The 12,030-nt window shown below is 50.7% G+C and overlaps 1 long non-coding RNA gene across 1 annotated transcript; it reads left to right on the top strand.

The window, feature by feature from the left end:
• The first annotated feature begins 3,372 nt into the window (after window positions 1-3,372).
• LOC144145339 (uncharacterized) lies at window positions 3,373-10,726 on the top strand. Its single transcript, XR_013317478.1, has 3 exons — window positions 3,373-4,032; window positions 7,811-7,921; window positions 10,613-10,726. It is a non-coding gene; the product is annotated as an uncharacterized LOC144145339 (long non-coding RNA).
• Window positions 10,727-12,030: the final 1,304 nt, after the last annotated feature.

Genomic DNA, 12,030 nt, shown 5'->3' on the forward strand with positions numbered 1-12,030 from the left:
AAACGACGCCTGCCCGGCGGCGCGGTCAGAGCGCTGGCTGCCTTTCAGGATTGGCCGGCTGCAGATGACGTCATATTCGGAAGTGCCGGCGCTGCCGTGACTGCTCGGCCTGAAGATCTCATCGATCTCATTCTGTTCCCGTTCAGATACGGGCCAGAAGGACCTCTGGTGAATGGAGGGTTCACACAATCTTTCCTTAGAATATGAGAGCCTGAGGGAATTATAAGCGCAACAAGTTCGCTCGCGGCGAGCTTGAGAAAGAGGTTCTCCCCCGACGACTCATGGCCGACTTATGCTTCTCGGGTGCAAGGAAGTTGTGCAGATATTGGTTCGCCGCTTTTACCACCAGCGCTAGTCACAACTACTGGCACATTTTTTCGACACACCATCATCCCCTTCTTCGCATGTGCGACTTTGTTTTGCATTCGGGCAGGCGGTACAACAAGCTGTGTGCAGCGGCCTGCGATGCGTACAAGCAGCAGCTAGCGAGCGGCCGGTCGCTGCGTCGCGCGGAGGTGCTGGTGCCGGGTCGCTGCGCGGCCGGTCAGCGGAACGTGTCAGTGCTGCACAAACGCAGTTTTAGAATAGGAGAACCGAACTGTTGTGGTCACCCGAAAGGTAGCGGAACCAAAACGCAGCACACTTGTCGCCGACGAACTTTAGAAAAACACCTTCCCGAACAGCTCCAGCCAGCTTCGGTTGCACGGATCGCCTCGGAGGTTGGATAACTTTATGCTTAGCACCGAGACCGATATTTGGTCACTGCTACCTCTACAATCGCGAATGACTATCCTTAAAACAGTTTTTCACCGCACTATCATCCCATTTCTCGCGTGCGAATATTATTTTCACGTTGATAGTCATTCTAGCCATCGGTGCTATGTTCATTCTTGCGCGCAGGTAACGCCATCCGTCGGCCTCTCGCCGCATCTCGTGCTCGGGCAGGTTGCTGCCGACGACGCGCTGCGCGGCCGGTCGGCGCTCCGCATCGCGATACAAATTCGATCACCTCTTTCAAAATCGCCTTGGATGACAATCCCTAGCACAATTTTTCACCACACTATTCATCCACTCTCTCGCATGTTCACTTGCTTTTGGCGACGGCCTTGATTCTGGCCGGCAGCGAAGAGCGGTCGCTGCCGCGGCATGCGTGGTGCGTGCGAGCCGTTTCGTGCGCCGTACGGGAATGCACGACCGGCGAGTGTGCGGAGCGCTTCCGCGCGCAGAAAACGCTTCATGCTTTCAGCTTGCTTGATTTCTTCTTAAAATCTAGCTACTCAGCTCAGTTTCCGTCACAGCCAACAACGTCGATCGGCAAAACGAGCAAGAAGTTCGCGAAGCCCTGAGCGCTGCGGTCCCACGAATTTTTTAATCCCCTTATAATAGTGGGTCAGGAACTAGGGGTACCTGCATATTTGTTCGAGCCAGTCTCTTCGCGTATGAAGCCCAGAGCACCCGACGACACGGCCGGCCCTGCGACTACTCGTGAAGGCAATGTAGTAGCCACGGGCACTCGGGTAGGAAATCTCTGGTATCTAGGAGTCGCTTTAGGGAAGCACACAGTAGCATTACGGTTGAAAATCGACGCGGTAGCAACTCTACACAATTGAGATTAATATAGGGCACATTGCACGTCTGCTTAATTCGGAACTTCGCTGAGAAAACTGGGACACAGCGAAGCGGCGCCGCACGCCGCTGGCCGTCTTCCGAATATGACGCTACTTCCGGTCGCTGCCTCTCGGTTTCTCGCTCTTCCGGCGGCACAGCCGCGAGCGGTGGGCGGGGCGTCGGGTCAACTTTATCGACGAATATCTCAGTCCCCAAGCGAGATATGACGAAAATTTTTTTACAGTCATAAACTATCCAACATACTAATTGTAAAAAGCAAATATTTACCCACTTTCAAAACCACTTCACCAGCCCTTTAAGGCCCAACCACACGCAGCGTCGTTCGGCGTCAACGCGCGGGCCGGCAGGAGAGGGCGAGTAAAGGCCCAACCACATGCAGCGTATTTTCGGCGTCGCGCGAGCGTCAGCGTCGTTCGGTGTCGACGAGCGTCAGCGCGCGCGCCAAAATGCATGGCGACGCGGGCTGACGCTCGGGCGACGCCGATATCTACGCTCCCCAGATATCGGCGCGAGCGGCGGAAGCGGCGCTGGTGTTTCCGGTTGTGCCAGTCCGACTCGCTGTTTTAATGGTGGCCGGCATGCCGAACATCGACGCTGGGGCATTAATAACTGCAGTCGCAGCCCGCCCCGCTCTATGGCAGGCTAAACACAAAGATGACAAGAACAAACCCCGCAAACAGACGTTGTGGGATGAAGTGGAGCCGTGGCGCCTGGTGTTGCGGACGGAGGTAAGGCCCTTGTCACCTGCGCTGCAGCCTGTGCGCATAGTTATTGTAACAAGTCGTCATTGTTCTCGTGTGCTTGTGCCGTAGAAACCGTGCAGAAAAAATGGAAGTCCCTGCGCGACCAATACCGGCGACTGTTCAATCTCGTGCTGGACGCCGAAAGAAGCGTCCAGCGCGCACGCCGGCGCGTGATTTCGCCGGTCCCATGCGGTTGCTAATTGGCCGCAGCTAATTGGCGCCACCTAGGTTGTGTAACTAGAAATATACGTGCGTTGCAGCAGCTAACTTGCCGTACAGGGCCAGCAAACTAAAGTAAAATCTGGGGTTGATTCCTCGTTCGTAGGAATCGGTAAAGCACGAAAAAGAAGTGGACAGCGAAATCTGTAGCGACGTCGTGATAGCGGGTCGCTTCAAGAAAGGCGCGACCGCTTTGGTCCTGCTCCGTGGCGTATACGGCAGACGGTTGCGTTGCGACGAGCTCAGCTTATGGAACGCGAGAGGTAGAATTTGTAGCTTGAACCGTGCACACGCGTACACGTTCCGCTGCCCGCTGGCGTTTCTTTTCGCATCAAATCAGTCGGAGTTCGCGCCATTCGCCCGTCGTCGTAGCTGCGACGCAGCTTACGCCATCTGTCGGCGCTTGTTAGCATCATAATGCTCTACTTCGCTTCACCTCTCCTAGAGGGGAGCACCATCCGCGTCAATGAAACTTTTTCTGGCGTTTCTCCCAACGTTACTCCTGTGTCTCCTGTGGTCGTTGTGCTGCCATCATTTTCGTGACGGATATGACGTCATCGAAATCTTGGTGTATCCGGGAATACAACACTTCCGTGTTAAAATTGGCGCACTTGCACGAGAGGCGCAAGACTGGAGAAGCAGCACAGCTGAAAGTCCCACTGCGCTGTCCCTTCGATGGAGACCGCACTGTTGCACCTCACACACATTTCCGAGCTTGTCTCTGAAAGTTCCCCGCTATACTGGCAGGCCCGAGTCATTCCGTCGGCAGCCTTTCACAACTCTCCCAAAGTGGACCGCGGTAGCACGCGCTAGAACCCGCGGAAACCGGCTCGCGAACTCGGCGCCTCTTCTTCTCACTGGCGAGCAGAAGAGCACGCCAGAGATCACGCCACGAACGCTGGGGAGAGTGTTCCCGAAGGTCGAGCTGGCCGATGTCGCCGGGGGCTCCTCACGAGGCACACGCTCACGTGTTCTCGGTATTTTATCTTGGTATTTTTTCCGGTAACTAGATCTATACGGCTGAGCTTAAAAGCTCAAACAGCCCTGCTGATAAAAGTATCCAAGTGGGCGTATGAAATCTAAAACGTTTAATACAGCCGTCGGAAAATGGAGCCTGCGATTCTATGGCTACCAGCAGAACGCCCTAACCACTGAACCACAGCGGCATATTTGCCGCGCGTTCAGACGGGCAGTGCGTTCGAGCCTTTAGGGTGCGTGAGCTCTTTCTCCCATTCGCAGCGAACATCCAGGGCCGGGGCAGCCTGACGAGTCCCACCGCTTGTCACCACACCCCGACACGACCGGCCACGGCTGCCCGAGCGACCCGGAGCCTCCGCGTCCCGATCCTGTAGACGCGACCCGGGAGCCAGAGCAGCCCAACGCTGCCGACAACGTTGGCTCGCCGGGTGGGCAAAGCATCGAGGGCGCGTCTAGTCGGAGGGTATGTACTGAGGGTATTTTGGGCAGCAATCCGAGTGACCGCGGCCCTTTCTGCGCAGCCCAATAGACGGAGTTCGAAACTGTGCCTTCGATCAGAGTGTACCACTTTGGAAGCTCCGCGTGTATGAAGAAATGAACGAGTAACAGCTCTTGCTGGAGGCTTTTTTTTTGGTTAAGAATGAAGGACAAAAATGCCCCAGTGAACCTTCATGAAGTTTTAAGTGATAAAGAAATCACGTTTCTTAGTGCAGACCTTAGGATGACACGTGTGCTAGTGCGGAGGTTTTCTGCGGCCATGCTTTGTATGGAGCGTGAGGTGGAGAATGGTGTCCCATCTGCGCCTGCACCGTTGCGGGATTAACACTATTTGACGGAGCTCTTCAAATAAAGAATTGCTGTAAGACCAGTGACTATCACTATTTGACGGAGCTCTTCAAATAAAGAATTGCTGTAACACCAGTGACTATCCTTCTGTTATTCTTCCTCTCCGGGTAGCGTTATTTATCTTTTTTTAAAACAATTCATGAACCAGCGGGCCCCGAGTTCCACATTACTCCATCACATCTCGTAGTTCTAAGTAATATTAGAGTCCTTACTCTGGTATTATTAAGCCGACATTTCTCCGTTTTTGTTGCAACCTCGACGCGGCGATGACGGCATCGGCAAATTTTTTTTATTGCCACAAATCATGTATTTATATTATTGTTACACTTACCGCGTCTACAAATCAGTTATTTTTTACACTTTCCACTCCGCAGCAGGCTTCTTTGCACACAAACCAGTTATGCGGAAACTTACGCTTTCAAACCGGTATCACGGCAATGGTTCGCTCCCTGATCAATCCTTCGAGACAAATGCCTTAAAGGGCTATTTTGCGATAATCCCCTAATATTGTCCGGTATAGAAGATAGACGCCATTGTAAAGAGTAAATAAAATTGGCTCTAATGCACGCTGTGAAGGTGGTTGGATTGCGAAGCTGTACACGACAACAGCAACTATTACCCATGCGGCATCACTTGAATTCAAAGACGTGGCTCTACAAAGAGTGGAACCGGAGACTCGGCCAGCCGTAGCCTGGGACTCGCGGAGGTGGTGTCCCGAACGCAGCAACGACGGCAGAGAGAAAACGGAGAGGGAGCGTGTTTCGAACGGTGAAGAGGAGAGTGGCCCGTGCGGCTATGGCGTCATTTCTCTCACTACCTTTTCCCACTCTTGTTTCATATTTCGCCACCAAAAAGTGCGCTACCCTGCGCAGACGCTTGATCCCAACCACCGTTTGTGTCCCCGTCTCCACCTGTGAGCTCAGCTTAGTCGGAAAGACGACGGGCTCTCGCTCCGTTTCTGTATGCGGGTCCAGGTGCGATTCGTGGCGGTGCCTAATTTGTTCGTGTAGCCGGAATGTAGCCGCCAGCCAGTGATAGCCTGCGATGCTTCTTTGTGTAGCGAGTAGTAGCCTGGGAGTTTTCTGCTGACGCGGGACCGAAAATTTCCTTGACTGGTCGGAGGTATAGTACTTCGCTATAATACGCTTTTCTTAGTGTGGGAATTGGACCCCGGCCTACGTATAAAGAAACGAGTGAGTTACCACCATGCTACCTCAGCGTGTTGCGAGTGGACAAAATAGAGTTGTCCTAGATAGTGCGTGGGGCCCTAACGTCATACCACGTGACAGGAAGACGTGACGGCGCCTGTGTACGTCACGTGCACCGCCGCTTTGGCGAGAGAGAGAAATAACTTTATTCCGCGACAGCTAGTTATCCTAGACGTCGACCAAGAGCTCTCGGGCTCTGGCAGCGTCTTCAGCTGCAGCTGAACTCTTGATTCTGGGAAAGCGGCGGCGTAAAGTGTCGCCAGTCATGCCTGTAGAAGCAATCCGCGCCAAAGAGACAAGGAAACGGAAGCGAAGGTCGAGATGCGAACACGATGTATCAGGAGTGAAGTTTCATTGATCAGTGTCGCCAAAGGAGCGTAGGCAGACTTGAGTGCCCCCAGAAATTTTCTGCCTCGTTTTTTCGTTTCTCGTCAATTTTAAAGCTACTAATTAATTTCATTTATATTATTATCACGACTAAATATCTTAACTTCACCATTTAGAACTCCCTGTGGCTGTACAAAGCGATAATATTTCTCGGTACCGTCAGATATTGCTGAGGTGCTCGCCACAAATTGATTACGCAATACAAGAACGGTTGTTGCTGGCTCCGGGGAAAATGCCAGCTCGGTTCCGCTTCGACACACCAAGGTTGCAACTCATCCGGAGGCTTATGCAGTGGAACTATATTTTTGTGCAACGGCGAACGTAGGACATATTTCAGGAGGGAAGGTGCCCCCCCCCCCCCTCCTAAAAAAAAAAAGGAAACATGGCAAGATCAAAGATGAACAAAAAAGTAAAAAACAACGAAAACAGCGCAAGAAGCATAAACAAAGAGCCCAAAGACGTAATTAATACAAAACTGAAATAACATCGTTGTTTGCGGGGCAGGGGGGGGGGGGTACAATACAGGGCCTTCCGATTGAATCGTTAACTTGTGGAAGGACTCTACTAGTGGTTTCCGTCGGGGGCTTTTCAGAATAGTTGATCGGGGCATCGAGGGCAGATGAGCGTCGTTACAGGGGGGATGCGAGCCGTTCAATAATGACACGCTACGAATAAATTGGGTTTATCAGGGGCATGCGTAGCGTCACGCCAGTTTATGCGCATCATAGTGGGCGTTGCGATTGACTGCGGCTACCCTCTCGCCTCTCCACCGTCAGACAACAGAGCTACCGCTCGAAAAACTTCGGTCTCACTCCGCATTCTGCGCAGTTCACTTCTTGTTGTCGCCGGCAGCGCCAAGCAGCGTCTGTGTGTTGCCTCTGGTGCAGTTGTAGATGCGGTAGCAGCTGCTATAGACAAGGCTCACCAACGTGCGCATGATTGGACTTCGTAATTTAACGCCGCCGGTGCTGCTATTTTCGCTAGAGTCGTACGCATATATATATATTTGAGTCTTTTTTGATCAACTAATAGATGCTATGCACTGAAAAGTTTATCTGTCAATTTCTTCGCTTGCTAACACTGGAAACGGCCTTGTCTGCACCGCTTCGGTAGAGACATGGCGCGGCTTGTGCCACTGCGCCCGCACTTAGCAGAAAAAAAAAAAAAAAACACCAGCGTGCGTCGTCTGTCCCGTTTCAACCAGATTCTCAACGGTGGTGTCAACAGATACGTTGGTGGCAAACGTCCAGGGAGGTAAGGGAGGAGGCCGCCGTCGGAGAAAAGCAGATATATTCACACTATTTACACAGAACCGCGTGCTACGCAGCCATTTCTTTGCCTCGCCTGGTCGTCTTCGTCTTCATTGCCTTCGCGTCTGGTGAGCTCGATGCCAGCTTCATCTTTGTCTTCATCGAAAGTTTCAGCAACGTTATTAAACGCTCTCACATTGGAGTGCAGGCGTTACTTTGCGTTCGGTGGGGTAGAGTTTGGAACGTCCATCACACATCATGTGCTTAGCACGGACAAGTACCGCCATCTCGTGGACCCCGACGTAACCAGTAACGGTGCACGCACATGGTTGCCCACATGCGTGCCACGCCAGTGAATACAACCTATAACAACTTAGCTTGTTTTTCTTCAGAGTGGAAGGACCGATAAATTTTTTAGCCCTTCGTACTCTACTGACACTGGATTATAGCCAGAACTGAACAATCTTTGCGGCTTGAAAGTACACCGATCAAAACGAAGAGATTTCTGGCTGGTTCGCCATTGTGTCCTGTTTTTCTATTCCTCCCTTAGACCTCTCTCGCCGGCCGTGAAAAGGGCAGGCTGCTTCCCTGGTTATGCCGGAGCAGCCTATCGCCGAGCAGCATCACGGATACATCCATCTACTTCGAGAGGTCTGACTCCGTACGTATGCCATTTCCATCGTCGTCTCTGCGCGCATTTGCTTTACTGACTTGCTCAGTGCCCTTTACGTGTATCAGGGAAAAAAAAATTGGCTGCGTATCTTATCCTTCCGTTCCAAATGTCGAAATTTGCCAAGTAAATGCCTCCCTTTGTTTTCCCGCTCACCTCTCATGTTATTCTTCTTGCGTCGCGCTCCTCCCGAGGTAAATACGCTAAAGGTTTGCTTAAGTACATTTAAATTTACCAAGTTCCACTGCTCCAGCGCTCTAGTCTACGTGCGTTTGAAGCAGAACGTGAAACATATCGAGTGCAACCTTTCATAACTGTTGCCGCTTGATTTTTGAAAATGCTACCGGAGCTTTAGTGGCGCGGGCGGCAGCAGGCCACAGTGTGAATTTTTTTCTGCAGTGGATGCAGTATTTTATGTCGCATAAATCAAGAATGCAGGAAATTTTTTATAAAGGAACACTGTAAATATCTATGGTGTATTATTTTTGTGCCTTATAATTGCTTAATGTGATGTTCTTATTCAACAATGTTGACAAGTGTGAACATATAAAACGGTTAGACATTTAGATTTGGCTGTGAGTATTGCGCAGACTTGGCTTCCTTTCGGACGGCTGGCTGAATCGAGTCACCGACAGACAGACAGACAGACAGACAGACAGACAGACAGACAGACCAAAATGTCTGGGTTTAAGATAGCCCAAGAAAGCTCGCGTTTGTGAGGAGTGTTCACTGCATGTGCATGGTCAGAGAATGACGCGAGTAAGACGGGCGCAGGGCGCTGTCACTACTTGCAGTTTGCTCCAAAACAATGTCTGGTTGGCCGAATTTGTTCGTGTTGGCTGTCGTGTTGGTTGGGTAATTGGCCAGTCACAGCCAATTACCCGCTGGGTATTGGCTGTGACTGGCATCATCATCATCAGCGTGTAGAAGGAGCCATAATTTGAAGCGCAACAAAAACACGCGGACGAAGAACATAGTAGACGAGACAGGCGCTATCTCGTCTAGAGGGAGCTCTGTGATTAAAGCTATGATCTCCGTACCTGTAAGCCTTGACGCCGAACGCTGCAGCCCTTCACTTTTCGTAACATTTTGTTTTGACAAGCCAAGGAAGGAGACCAGTGACTGACCAGGACAGCCATATCGATGCGAGTGGCAGGAGGCTCGTGAGGCACAAAACCGTTCCCAGCTGTCTCGCTCTGAGCCAACTGGACCGTGGTTTGTGACCGCAGTTGAGTATAAAATCGACACACGTTGGACAGTCGTTTCCTTTTTTGTGTGTGTGGGGGAGGGGGGGGGACGTATAATGGGGAGGGCGCTACGAAGTGTAATTTTGAAATATTCGCTTCCACTCGTTTGTGACTTCGCGATCCTACAATTTCATTCCGACAGTCGCTAAAGTAAAATACTCAAAATTTCATAAACATTCGAGAACTCATCTTTTAAACGTGCAGCTGTGCATTTTCCATGCAGCCCCTACCCGCCGTGGTGGCAGTGGCTAAGGTGTTGCTCTGCTGAACACGAGGTCGCGTGTCCGTTTCCCGGCCGCGGCGGCTGCTTTTCTGATGGAGGCGAAAAGCAAAAACGCCCGTGTGTACGAGATTTCGACGCACGTTAAAGATCCCCTGGCGGTCAAAATTGACCCGGAGCCCTCCACTACGGCGCGCCTCATCGCCTGCGTTGCGTCGGCGCGTTAAGCCCTACAATCAAGCAATCCCTTCACACCGGATTTTGCTGTCGGTTATGCAATAAGTATCGCCACTTCGACGCGGCATGGAGCGAGCACATAATGCCAAAGATACTCGCTCTGCCAGGTATACTGTGGTATTTATTGCCAAGGATGTCCGCAAATAAGATAGCTGCCTCGGGACTATTAAAGACAATAGGCTTCCTTGGGCTACTAAACGCAGAAATTTCGGTCTGTCTGTCTGTCTGTCTATCTGTCTGTCTGTCACTCGATTCAGCCACCCGGCCAAAGCAAACCAGAAACTGCGCAATAGTCTTGTATACTCACAGCCAAATCTCGACGTCTAAGTCCGGTGTTAATGTTAACACGCGTCAACATTGTTGAGCAAGAACAAGACATTACGTAAATGTAAGGCAGAAAATCAATGCATGAGGGACATTTGAAGTGTTTTTTTAATAAAAATTCACGGATGCATGGTTCTTGCGATAACAAATGAAATACTACATCAACTGCAGAAAATCGTGTCCCGCTGTGTACCGCGCTACCTGGCGTCCTTTAAAAAAATCAAACGGCCACAGCAACGAAAGGTTCCACTATATACGTCTCATGTCCCGCTTGGAACTTTCATGGAGTAGGGCAACGCGGTTCTATAAATATTGTAGTAGGGTGCCTCGATTCATTTGCGTCTCCGCCGTACGGCAGTGCTGGCATCGAGGCACCCGGCCTGGGGCAGCGGAATGCGGTAAATTTAAATTGACCAGAGCAAACCTCTAGCGTGTTATCTTGGTAGGAACGAGACGGGAGACGAACAGCATGATGGGTGAGCGGGAACGAGAAGGGAGGCATTTCCTTGTCAGGGGCGCCAGTCGACTATCGTCTCTATTTGCAACGAAAGGAGTAGATACGCGGCCATTTTCTCTCGCGCATTTGCCAGGAACCTGTTTTTCGAAGCCACGCGTTGCTAACCACCCCTTTCTCTTTTCTGTTGTGGCCCGCAGCCCGGTCACCGTCAGACTATGGTGTCCCCAGCGTCACCCTCAGATCTGCAAATGTCGCCAAACACAAGGGACAAAGTCAAGTTAAGCCGATCCATGAGCATGAGGGAGACGGAGGTAAGACTTTTGGATCCATTCATCCCTCCGGTCACATATCTATCTCCACGTCGGAGATATGTCCCACTCGGGGGATACGCACGATGTCCTCCTCATCACATGCAATCGTTCCTTCTCTGCTCTTCTGTCTCTCGGTGTTCATGGATCAACGGCGCCAATTTCTGTCGACATTTCCTATCTGTTGCTCATGCAATAAAACACCCCTTTACACTTATAGTTAGGTTCAGGTCAGTTTAGGTTTGGTTGGGACCGGTTACGTCAGAAGATCCTTTTCAGGTACCCGATGCTGCCAGTGACCTGCGTGTAGATTATCCCTTTCGCCTTCTTGACCTAAGCACTGCGAACCGCTTTGTCGCAAGCCCGAATGAGGCTCAGTGTGCGCCGTTGAAATACCCTTCGACTATACTTCGACACACGCCGTAGACCTAGCCTCGACTGCAGCGCCCTGGTGGCGGGTCGCCAAAACACTCAAATCGTCAAACCCCGACACTACACTTTAAGCTTACTCGAGGATGCGAAATTAAAGGGCAATCCTCTTCAGGATTAGCAAGTACCTATGCAGTGCCACCTGTTCACTGTGGGTCGAAAAGTGACGGGTTTATTATCTGTAAGCCAACTCACCCCACTGCAATATAATGCGCGGTAATTTAAGAGATTATGCATTCAGCTATAAAGGAAACTGCGTGGTTCTATTGCCCTCGCAAATTTTTATCAGCATTGTTTTAAGAAAGGTCAATCTTCATTATAAGACTCAGTGATCTACACCACACTGTCTCTCTTCGTCTAGATAACAGGGGAGAAATCGATTGTGATCATGGGTGAAAAATGAGAATCCCAATTTGACACCACATCACCTCAAGATATTCCTAAAACCACTTAAAGCTTCATGGACATTTGCGTTGATATCCGTCTCGTTCGATATGTGCGAAGTTCGTGAGCTATAATTAGCTCTAATCACTGAAGCTTTTGGATGAAGCATAGAAGGTGTGCTCACGTTTTCAGTGTATTTTCGGGGACATCGCAAACGTTTCAATGAATAATTTTATCCGCTTTTAACCTGTTAAATTAAAATAAACGGTTATGTTCGTAAGGTAAGTTTCCCTCTTATTTTGGTGACATTGCTGATAATTTCCGGAACTATCACTGGTAATTACTTTACCTAATAGGTTTGGCTAACTAAGCGCTTCGCGGAGGTGTACACCATTATTGTTCCACCGTATCCTTTCAGCGATGCCGGCTGGTCTATTTATTCCGAATGGGCGATTCCCAGGAAGCCGCTTTATTTGGATCACCTACTGCCGACG

Source organism: Haemaphysalis longicornis, unplaced genomic scaffold, assembly GCF_048455015.1.
Source record: "Haemaphysalis longicornis isolate Haplotype H1 unplaced genomic scaffold, Haemaphysalis longicornis Haplotype H1 scaffold_7, whole genome shotgun sequence".
NCBI classification, from domain to species: domain Eukaryota; kingdom Metazoa; phylum Arthropoda; class Arachnida; order Ixodida; family Ixodidae; genus Haemaphysalis; species Haemaphysalis longicornis.